The following is a 12,792-nucleotide window of genomic DNA, read 5'->3' on the forward strand; positions in this document are numbered from 1 at the left end:
AACAATTTTGTGGAAAATCCATAATATTATTACAAAGATTTTGAGCAATTAGGGATGCGTTCGCGTACCCTGATTATATTTTTAAAAAGCAAATTCGGATTATGCGTACGCGCAATTTCGAGCGAATAAAAAAAAGGATTTTTCCAAGGATGTTATTAAGTTTATAAAACCCGAGATGTGCGGTTCACTATTTAAGAAAGACGAATATTCTTGATTCGACACAATTGCAAAAAATCATTTTTTTTATATTATCAAGATTATCGTGTACACGTGTGCGTGACACAATTCCGCATTTTTATAATACGAATATACGTACGCGTAATTCGTCATAAACAATAAATAAAAACGTATTTAGTAAAATCAAGATGATTAAGCCAAGAATAAAAGAAGTTGAGCGACCGTGCTAGAACCACGGAATTCGGAAATGCCTAACACCTTCTTCCGGATTAACAGAATTCCTTACTCAGGATTTCTGGTTCGCAGAATAATAAACAGAGTCATATTCTCCTCGATTCAGGGATTAAAAACCGGTGACTTGGGACGCCTTAAAATTCCCAGGTGGCGACTCTGAAATAATTAAATAAATCTCGTTTCGACTGTCCTTCAATTGGAGAAAACTCCCCACGCGCCCTCGCGGGTGCGATAAAAAGGAGGTGCGACAATGCCCATGCTTTATTTTTCATTTTCCTAGCTCTTCTTACGTCTACAACGGTAGGGTTGAACCCCAGACCAAAAGTATCTAGATTCCTTGGAAGGGAGACTGGCTGCACAATACCTTGCAGAGATGTACCCAAACCCTTGCCCGGTACGAAACTGTTTTTCAACATTTCGACAGCTACCATGACTGATGTCGCAACCATCTTTGGAGTTGGCACGCACTTTCCTTCCGAAATTTTCTCTACCGATAATGTGTCGGAAACCTGATAAACCCATGGTCCCTTGCCATCGTCAACCTCTATGAATGGCACAATGTCACTATTGGGCACACACAAATTATCTTTGCCGTGTACAACAATTTCCTGTCGATCCCATTCAAACTTGACAATTTGATGCAGAGTAGACGGGACTGCTTTGGCAGCATGGATCTAGGGTCGTCCCAACAATAGATTGTACGAAACAGCCACATCGAGCACCTGGAATTCCATAGTAAATTCAACTGGCCCTATTGTGAGCTCAATCACTATGTCCCCGACTGAATCCTTCCCTCCACCGTCGAATTCCCGAATGCAAATATTGTTCTTATGAATTCTTTTATCCTCCACTTGCAGCTTTTTCAATGTGGCGAGAGGACAGATGTTCGCACTAGACCCGTTGTCAACCAGTACCCGAGTAACCACGGAGTCTTCGCATTTCACCTTCAGATATAGGGCTATATTGTGCTCGGTACCCTCCACGGGCAACTCATCATCGGAAAAGGTGACTCGGTTTACCTTAAATATCTTGTTAGCTATCTTTTCCAAGTGGTTTACTGAGATTTTGTCAGGAACGTGAGCCTCGCTCAAGATCTTCATCAAATCACGACGGTGTTCGTCTGAATGGATCAATAATGACAAGAGCGAGATCTGAGCTGGTGTCTTCCTTAACTGTTCCACAATGGAAAAGTCTTGCGCTTTCATCTTTCTCAAAAATTCTTCTGCTTCTTCCTCAGTCACTACTTTCTTCACCAACACTGGATTATCCTTTGAGGTCTTAGCCTTTCTCAACTCTTCGGGGGCAAAGCATCTCCCCGATCGAGTCAAACCATGGGTCTCACACACTTCTTCTCTAACCTCTTTCCCCTGGTAAGTTACTGTCACTCGTTCATAATTCCACAGGACCGCCTTGCTGCTAATCACTGGAAGCTGATCTATTTGTTTTATAACAACAGGCTCTATGCGAGCACCCTTCACAACCACGACAGGTTTACTTGTAACCCTTGGTACCACCACTTTAGCTTTCTCTGGTTTCACTGCAACAGTACTTGACGACCCTTTCTCGGCTACCACAGCTGGCTTGTTGTCTACCTCTTTTCACTGGACCACTAATTTCTCGCTGGTTACCTTTTCCTTTGAATTGGTTTCACTAGAGCGGATCATCATCACCGTATGCGAGGGTTTCTTAGCCTCCCATCCCTTGTGTATCAACTCAATCATATGGGTCTCATGGTGAGCTGGTAGCGGATTCTGGTTGATGTTTGGTGTTTCTGGGGCCTGAACCTCAATCCGACGAGTATCAATGAGCTCTTGTACAACTGTTTTTAGTTTCCAGCATTTCTCTGTGTCATGGCCCAGGGCCCCTGAGCAATACTCACAACTCACCGAGTGGTCAAGATTTCTGGGAAGAGGATTCGGCATTTTGGCCTCGATCGGATTCAACATACCCAACTGTCTCAGTCTGTGAAATAGGCTGGTATATGATTCTCCCAATGGAGTGAAAGTCTTCTGCTTCTGCAACCTTTCATTCTTAAAGGCTTGATTGGGTCAAAAACCTGTTCTAGGAGAGTTTTTGTAGGCTTTTGGGGGTGGATGGGTATTTGTGGAGCTTGGTAGGGACTCTGTGGAGCTGGCGCACGCCATTATGCGTGAGCGGGAGGTTGGGTATAGGTTTGTGCGTGATAGATAGAAAAATGAGGATCTGGCGGTAGATAGTAGTGTTGTGGTGAGCTATATGGTATGGGGGTATGTTTGGGGATAGGGTCGAGGCTGGTTGTAGAATGGTGGAAGGTTCCTGGATCCACCCCAAGCTGCCGACTCGATCGTTGCAACATCCTCTTTCTTCTTCTTCCCGAGTACACCCCCAGTACCGTTTTGAATGGCCTGGGTGGTTGCTTTGATTGCTGAGTAACTCACGATCTTATTGGACTTGAGTCCCTCCTCAACCATGCCTCCTATTTTCATAACTTCATTAAAGGACTTGCCCACTGCTGACACCAAGTGACCAAAATAAGTGGGCTCCAAAGCCTGCAAGAAATAATCAACCATCTCGCTTTCTTTCATAGGAGGGTCAACCCTCGCCGCTTGCTCTCTCCAACAGAACCCATATTCTCGGAAACTTTCACCGGGCTTCTTCTCAATCTTTGTCAATGATAGACGGTCTGGGATGATTTCAAGATTATACTGAAAATGACAGGCGAAGGCTTGGGCCAAATCGTCCCATGTGTATCACCTGCTATGATCTTGTCTGGTGTACCATTCCAGCGCCGACCCACTCAAACTTTGGCTGAAGTATGCCATCAGCAATTCGTCCCTTCAACCTGCTCCTCTCATCTTGCTACAGAATCCTCTTAAGTGTGCTACCGGGTCGCCATGCCCATCGTACAGATCAAACTTGGGTATTTTGAACCCTGTTGGCAACTAAACATCTGGGAACAGACACAAATCTTTATAGGCCACACTCACTTGGCCTCCTAACCCCTTCATATCTCGGAATGATTGCTCTAAGCTTTTGACCTTTCTGATCATCTTCATGCTCGGGATTTTTGGGCTGTTTCTCGGTCTCTGCCGGGATATCAAGATGAGGAGTGTAAGAATATGGTTCGGGAACTTTGAAGGTGGGTTTAAGGGGATAGTACTGGTTGTCATGAGTTTGAAACGGGGGTTCACTGGAAGATCTGTGTAATGTAGCAGGTGGGGTGCCACAAAAATAGGTGTAATTGGTGGGGGAGGGTACAGGACTTGTTTGGGTGGTGGAGCTTGAGAAGTATGGGAAGTGGTGCCTTGACATTGTTGGTAGAGGGGGAAGGCAGGAGATGAGTTCACAGTGGAAGGCTCCAGAGGTTGGGCTGATGGTGGGATATAAGCAGGATTGGCAGGATAAACCGGTGGTGGATGCCCTTTCGCCCAAGCTTGGTACATTTCAGCCATCTGCTGTTTCAGCTTATACATTTCTTCCCTCATTGCATTAATGTCTATTTCTTCCATCTCTTTCGATGGATCGACAATACTGGTTTTCGGTTCCTGGTCGACCATATTCAGCATGTCTTTCAATCGGGTGTTGTAGGAGTGAGTTGCCAGAATTCCAGTCAACTAACCACCTGCCTGAACTTAATACATCAAACAAACAACCTTATTAGCGATTAGGCTTTAACAGATTGACAACCGCACATTGGGCATGAATGTACCTAAATAGTTAACCGTCTCTATTATGTATTTGATCGGTTGCATGCGTCATCCCGGCCTTTTCTTTATTTTAATTGCAAACATCCCCTTTTCATTTCCTTTCATTCTAGCCTCTGTTCTCTCTTTGTTTTTATTTTCTCTTTTTCTTTCTTGTTTTTTCGCTCTTTCCTTTTCTTTACTCTCTTGTTTTTCCTCTTATTTTCTTTCCCTCTTTTCCTCTTTTTTTTTTGGTTGCGATCGAATCCTATGGAGATTGCCTACGTATCATGACCCCATATGAATCAGACCAAGCGTAGTTCTTGTGGATAAGGGTAAAATAAAGTAAAAACATTTGGGATTTTCAATTTTCATATAAAAACGCTATTACAAAGACTGAAACTAACAGACTCGAAAGAAACTAATAGACTCGAGATACAAACTCAAAAACAAATAACCCGCATGCTCTGATAACATAAATACAGACTCCAAAACAATTGGCATACTTTAACAGAAAGAAAACACAGACTCAAGAAATCACGAATACATCAATGCCTCAACTGTCCTAGGACCCGCGGGGCGTCATTCGGCCTTGTTGCGGGCCGACTTGCTAAATCCTCCTGAAGGTGGTAGAGATCTTCCATTACCCGGCGAACAAAAATTATCATAGTGGCGAAGAACATAGATCTCGTCATATCCTCACAGCTACTGCACTTCATTGCGATATAGTTGGCAACCCTTTTGACTCGCTCTCTTATGACGCCCTTCTCTTGCAACAAACGCCCAATTTGTTTGGTTCTGGCTTCCAAAGTTTGTTCAGCTACCTGGTTCTGCTCTTGGAATTATTGCAAGTCCCTTTCTAGCCATGCCATTAAGGCGTAACAATGTTCTCTTTCAGCCTTAAAATTTTTGGCTTGTTTAGTCATTTCACCCTCGAGGTTGCCGATTGCCTTTTCCCAACCTGTGACCCCTCTTTCATATCTTTCTTTCATCTGTTGAACGAAAGCTGCACGCCCTTCGGCGCTTTTGGCCAACCTTGCCCGTGCTTTTGCTAGTTCACACTCAGCTTTCTGTAGGTCATCTTCGTAGTCACGTACCTTTTGAGTGATGTTGTAAATGAGCATCTCATCTTTCCTGCTTCGGCCTGGGTTCTTGGCTTCAATTTTCAACTGTCGAACCTGAGCTTTGAGGGCCTCGTTTTCTCGCACCAATCTTCTCCTTTCACCTTCGGCCTCTTGTGCCGGCAAATCATTGTTGAAGGTGACATTTCTCAATTCTTCTCGCAGACCGTGGATAATGGCCTTATATTCCTTCTCCTTCTCCCCCCAAGCTAGCCTCTCTTGAATTTTATCATCAAAGGCTTGAACATGAGGCCTTTTTGCGGGCCTCTCGGGCTTTGACTCGTTGTTTACTTAAGACATTTCCTCAAACCAAGCAGCATAATTTGGATCTACTTCCCCCTTCACGATGTCTGGTACCTGGGTGCCGTTTTTGAGATACCGGCAGCTATTCCAATCCTGCTGAACTACAGCCTCAGGCAATGCGGCTTCTGGATGCAACTCTATGACCTGGATGCTTAGATCTTCATCTTCAGGCACAATCTGATACCTCCCCAATTGCCTCAAGACCCTCTGTGGTGCATATGGCTGAATACTCCTTACGCCCATTATCCTCAGGTATCCTTTGGTAGCAGTCATATAGATGGCTTCTGTCCTCGGGAGCCATTCTATAGTCCACTCAACCTGACCTGCGTCAAGAGCTTTCAAATGAGAAACACATGCTTCAAATCTTTCTGGTGTGTTGTAATCTTTTATCCTCTCTTCGTAACTAATGATGAAGTTATTTGGGCTCGAACCGTAACTCATGAATCTGGGATGATGGCGAAGATGCTCGATCAACCACATTTGCAGAATGATACTGCAACCCTAAAAAAATTGAGCCCCTGCTTTGCATACAGTCAATGTGTGATAGATATCTGCTAGCACCAATGTGGCAAGTGTATGATCTTCCTTGGTAGTGAGGATTTGTGCAATTCTAGCCATACGAATATCCACCGTTCCTTTCTCATTTGGAAAAACCATGATCCCCAAGAATGCCACAATAAATGCGAACCGACGATGAATTTGCCAAAGGCCTTTGTTTTGTTTGTTGCTCAGGCCCTTTTCATGCGTTTCAAAACCAGAGGAATGCCCGAACCAGAAGTATAAGAAATGGAAAGCACAGCACCCGTTGCTCACACGTTCCTTATTTGTCTGTTTACTAATATTCAAGAGGTCAAAGAACTTGTGAACCGATGGAGTCCTTGGAAATATGAGTTGTTGCTTCCTCAAGTCCCGTCCGAATTCAATGTACCCGGCTATCTCCTCCAAAGTAGGGATGATCTCGAAATCTGAGAAACGAAAGACATTGTGGACAGGATCCCAGAACCTTACCAAAGCTTTGATCAGGTCTTCCCGTGGTTTGATTTCAAAGATGTCTATAAGAGCACCCAAGTGCTTTTTCACCCATTTCTGACCATCTTCGTCTAGATCATTCCACCACATACGCAACTATAGCCGAGCCTGTTCCCTGACCACTTCTGGCAGTATGGTACTCATTGTTCCTGTGGAGGATTAAGGTTAGGGTTTGACTCGAGTTGACCTTTTGTAAACAGTTTTTCGAAGAAGAAAAGAAAAAGAACAAATAAAAGAAGAAAAGAACCATAATCTCTTCCCCTGTATGCCAACTTTAGCCAAATGGTTGTTTTAGCAAATGCGGCCCCTTCCCAATTTCACGCGAATTTTGAGACGGGGGAATTATTTTATGACCCCTCACAAGCTTGTCCATTCTTTTACGAAAATAGCCTTTCGACAACTGAAAATACTCTAAGGCTACCTCGGCAAGAACGGTTTAAGACATAGCCGAAGCTGGATCGACTTATTTTGACCAAAATCAAGATTGCATTCATTCGACCACCGACTCTCTTTTCTTGTTTCTCTTTTCTCTTGTTTTCAAAAATAAAGCCGAACCTTATGTAGGTTGCCTACGTATCCCACATCCGGTGAGAATCAGACCTTCGTAGTTCGGTCAGTTTTGACGCATTTGAAAGAACACAGTGTTTGACTCTTTTAAAAATAACCCTTTTTTTTTGAAAAATTTTGGGCAGAGTTTCAAGACGCTTTTCAAATATCGGGATGTTTTAGAACCGGGTTTTATTTCCTTCCCTATATCACTCTTTGTTTTCCTCTCTTCTTCTTTTTTCTCACTTTATTTTCCCTAGACGGTCAGCATGCAAGCCAAAACAAATAAATGTTCACATAGCACATAGGATGCATCAGGATGGTATGTTATTTCGGGCACACCTGTCCTAGATGGACCCAACCCTTGTGTTGAGTCCCCTAAGTCAAATGCACATGATGCAAACAAACGTTCCTACTAGGGATCCGGCATGGTGCTGTGTTTTTCTAGGTTTAAATCCTGGGGTTTTAGTCTAGACTTGTGGTACCCGAGCGGATAACTGGGGCCGAGGAGGGGGCGACGTACCGGGAGCACTGAAGTCTACCCGGCCTTGTCGCTTGCCCAACCTCGTTCTACTTGGTATAAGTTCTACAGAAAAAGCGGGTTACGCGAACGTATGCACCATTTTCGAAAGACTCAGATGGGTGGCGTAAGAAGACAGTTATATACAATCCAGACAATATTAAAGCGATAAACAGATAGTACTTAGCACAAAAAGGTACACAGAATATAGTAATATTAATAATAAATAAAGCCAAGCAAAATCATATTAATATGCTCGAATTCTGAACCCTGAACCAGAGATTCTGGGTTCGATCCCCAGCAGAGTCACTAGAGCTGTCACACCTCCTTTTTCACTATACCCCATAAGGGGTATATATATATATAAGGGAGTTTTTCCAATTAAAGGACAATCGAAATGGGATTGTTTATTTATTGAAAAAATCAGAGTCGCCACTTGGGAGATTTATGGTGTCCCAAGTCACCGGTTCAAATCCCGAGTCGAGGAAAAGATTGACTCTGTATTACAGTCTGCGAACCAGAAATCCGAGTAAGGAATTCTGTTAACTCGGGAGAAGGTGTTAGACATTCCCGAGTTCCGTGGTTTTAGCACGGTCGCTTTGATCATACTTGGCTTATTAAAATCATTTAATTACTTATTTTAGATCCTATGTGCATTTACCCTTTGCCGCTTTCTAATTAAGAAAATTATCTTGAAACGGGTCACGCGTACGTGTACCCATTTGTTTGGCGCGTAAAAAAAAATCATGTCACGCGAACGTGTCCACAATTAATAACGCTTTATTATTATTAGGAAAATTTGGCCGAAGTTGCGCGAACGCATACCTCGAGTTACTTTTAGAATTAAATTCGCAACTATGTTATGCGAACGTTTACACAGTCTCAATAGTAGTCTAAGTTAAGCCTAAAGCAAACTACGAGTGTTTAAGGTTATTTTATACTAAGCTAATATTAATGCGAGGGCTATAGATTATTCGTATTATCCGATATGTGTTAACTCAATTCTAACTCCAAAGATGTTCGAACTACTTTTTAAGGCCATGAATTATAGCCCTTGTCGACACGGCGCAATCCAATCTAATTAATGGGCTGGATCAGTGAGAACTAAATGTGACTACAGATTTTATGGGTGCCGATTAGAGTAATGCATTGCATAAAAGAAAACTGAATCACCACAAAGGCTTGGAGGCCCAACAAAGAGAAGGTCCGTCTCAAGAAAGACCCTCAGCACTGGGCCTCAAAATGGCTCAAACATGGAGCCTTAAGGACCTCATATCGACTCCTCACCCTAACACTTTGAGACAGTAAAGCCATTAGCCAACCAAAAGACATTGAATAATGATTTGAACAGTTGTGAACTCAATTAAAAAAATCAGTAGAGGCAAACCGAATTCAAAAGCTTCAAACTTGCCGCAATTCGAATGACCACCATATTCTTCCCAGAAACTATCCTATATACTAACTTCGATTCATTCAACACTTATTTAAGCAATTACCACTTGGAATTATAGAACTTCAACACTGACCAAGTGAATGTGATGTCCCAATTTCGTGCAGGGAAAGGAGATATATGAGTCAAATTTGTTTGCACAGTATGGGGGGTTCTAAGCTTATATAACATTCAAACAGACTTGGACCTCAGGTCCATTTCCTTACATCAGTTTATTTACACAAGTAGGATCCAAACACTGTTATAATGTTAACACTCAAACATTTCAGCCAAATTACTTTGGGCTACTAGCCTTAACCAACAGTTCAACAGAGCAAAACTTTAAATTTATATAAAATAAACAGTTCGAGCACACATAGTTATAAAAATTGGCACAATTAATCAGTACTTAAGCTTCAATTTGAATCCAGACTTTTATACAGCTTATTCAGAACTCCAGTCCACTACAGTTGAGGATATACCTGGAATTCGAAAACAAAGAACAACAAGGAAGGATCAGCAACAGAGCAGTAACAAGAGCAGTGTGTCAGCAACAAGATTGACCCAGAAATGCTCAGGAGAAGAAAATCCGCTTTGAACCAAATTGGAATCCACAACAGCAACACCCAAAGCTCAAAATCAGGATACAACTAAAATCTTGACCCAAGCCCTTAGATGACAACCAAGACTCAACTCATTTTTTAACCTTAGCTGTTTGAGAATTCTATTGAGGTGAGGATTAGAAGAATTTCAAGGATTTTTAATGGAATAGTAGACCCCTTTTTAGCTGCCTCTGTTTTCTGATATTTTTAGCTCCTTAATCCTTGCCTTGAAAGGCAAGATAGAGATGTCTTTATAGGCAAGGCATTAGGGCAAGCCTCAAGAGTTTATTTTTTGCCCTTTGGTCCCCTTTTTAATTTTCATTTTAGCTTAATACCCCTAGTTCAAATTCAGACTTTGCCAAGTAGTCCCCCCAGCTTCCAGGAAGCTTCCTTCGGTCAGTTACATCAAGATTCCTTAAGCAGACTGACCAAATTACCCTTTTATCTTCTGAAAATTACTTCAAGAAATCCGAACGGGTCAAATTGACCCAAGGACATAGACCAAATTAAATGGGCCACACTTGCCAAATGGGTCAACAACAGACTAAAGACCAATTCGTATATTAAAAACCCTAAACTCTATGAGCTTCTGAGAGACAGAACCATCCAAGTATTGGAACAATTTTCAAAACTAAGACCCTAAACCAAATTACTACTAACTGACATAAATAGAGGGAAAAAAATCCTGAACTAATCATACATGAATAACAAAACTTCGGAACAACTAAAAAAACCCCCAGAAGAGGAGATGAAGCAGAAACACATGAGAAAAGATAAACAAATAAACAAAAGGGACAAAGAAGATACCTAACACCAGCCAGAAACCGATTCGACAAACTTTGCAGGGCTTTTCAAATTCCTGACCGGAATAGCCCTTAATCATGTATTTTCATGTGAAAATACTCGACTAAAGTCTGTTACAGTCTGAAACCTTCAGCACACCCGTTGATTTGGACTTTGGGATTTTAGGGCTCTTCTCTTCAGATCAAGATTCGAGAAGTTCTGGGTATATTCGAAGGAAATTGGTCCAGGATTTAGAAAGAGGAGAGTGGGGGGGGTCATGGGGTGTTATTTTGGTGGCGTTTGGAGGTGGACCCGCCACCGGACGATGGTGGATTTAGGGGCAGCTCAACTAGTGTTAAGCCTGGATTTCTGATAGACGAGGTGTTTGGGATGATGAAATGAGGGAGGGTAGGACGTTAAGACATATTTATATCAGGTGAGGGCTAAGTTGCGGACCGTTTGATCAACCGAGATCAACGGTCCAGATCAACAAGAAGAAACGGCGTCGTTTGAATTAATTGGGGGATTTGGACCGGGTGAGGCGGGTTTGGGCCGGGTTTCGGCGTGATTGGGGTGGGTAGGCTGATGATGTAGGTTTGGGCTGGGGATTTGGATTGATTTTGGCCTAAATTTTCCTTTCATTATTTCCCTGTTTTTCCAATTCATTCATTTTTTTCCTTTTTTTTTAACAAAAATCTTTTTCTTTTCCAAAATTGAAATTAAAACTTAAATTGAATCCTAAACCAAATTATCCTTCCTAATAATTGTTACTACCAATAATTAAAAAATCAAATTAATGGAAAAAACTACCAAAATTCGTCATTAAAATTAAAAGTGCAAAATAAACTATTTTTGTGATTCTTCCCATTTTTTATAAAATAATAATTTGTCTACTAATCCTAAAATGTAAAATTAAATCCTAAATGAAAATGCAACGTATATTTTTGTATTTTTTCATTAATTAAAATGCACAAACAAAATGCAAACAATTAATAGAAAATACCACCAAATCCGACAAAATTGCAAACACTGACAGAAATTATTTTGTTTTGAATTTGTTGGAGTAATACATATAAGGCAAAACCACGTGCTCACAGGAATCAACTCATTTTGTGAATTTGCAACCACGGTCATGCGACCTTTCTTCGGTACATACTGCACCGGTGAAGTCCAAGAGCTATCAGAGATGGGGTACACAACCCCAACATCCAACCACTTAATCACCTCCTTTTTCACAACTTCTTGCATTGCCTCGTTCAACCTCCTTTGATGCTCCAATGAGGGTTTTGCATCATCTTCCAGAATAATTTTGTGCATACAAAATGTAGGGCATATCCCCCGAATATCAGCTAAAGTCCATCCAATTACCTTTTTCCGCTTCTGAAGCATCGCCAATGTGGCATCAACCTGCATGTTAGTAAGACAAGGGGAAAGAATAACTGACAAAGTAGAATTCGAGCCTAAGAACTCATACTTGAGGTGTGGAGGCAATGGTTTCAACTCCAACACCGGAGGCTCCTCAATTGAAGGTTTTGTTGGTGGAGTCTTTCGATTCTCGAGGTCCAAAGATAATTTCCTAGGCTCATAAGAGTAAGAGCTTGTTCCATGTAAAGCATTCACGCACTCCACTCGGCCCTCATCATCATTGACATCAAGATTCAACAATACGACCTCCAATAGATCCTCTACATTAATCATTGCACTAGTGTCATCAACTATCACTACTATGACGAGGTCTACAAAAGAGCACACCTCGATACTGTTGGGCTGCTTCATTGATTTGCAAACATGAAAGACCATTTTTTCATCACCCACCCGAAAGGTGAGTTCCCCTGCTTCCACATCAACTAAGGCCTTCCCCATAGAAAGAAAAGGTCTCCCCAAAATAATAGGAACTTCATAATCCACCTCACAATCCAAGATCACAAAGTCAGCTGGCAAGATAAATTTGTCCACTCGGATAAGCACATCATCAATAATACCCAATGATCTCTTCATCGTTCTATCCTCCATTTGTAGTCTCATGGAAGTCGGCCTAGGTTGCCCAATGCCCAAAGTTTTGAAAATTGAGTAGGGCATCAAATTGATACTAGCCCCCAAATCATATAGAGCGCTAGCAAAATCCGCACTCTCAATGGTGCAAGGAATGGTGAAAGCACCGGGATCTTCAAGCTTCGGGCCATTGAATGCACTATTGCACTAACTTGGTGAGTCATTTTTATAGTTTCATAATCCATAGACCGCTTCTTTGTCACCAAGTTCTTCAGGAATTTAGCATAGCCCGATATTTGTTCAAGAGCCTCCACCAAAGGCACATTAATGGATAAGCTCTTCATCATGTCAATGAACTTTTAAAACTGATTCTCATTTTTCTGCTTCGCGAGCC

Source organism: Nicotiana sylvestris, chromosome 5 (assembly GCF_000393655.2).
Source record: "Nicotiana sylvestris chromosome 5, ASM39365v2, whole genome shotgun sequence".
NCBI classification, from domain to species: Eukaryota; Viridiplantae; Streptophyta; class Magnoliopsida; order Solanales; family Solanaceae; genus Nicotiana; species Nicotiana sylvestris.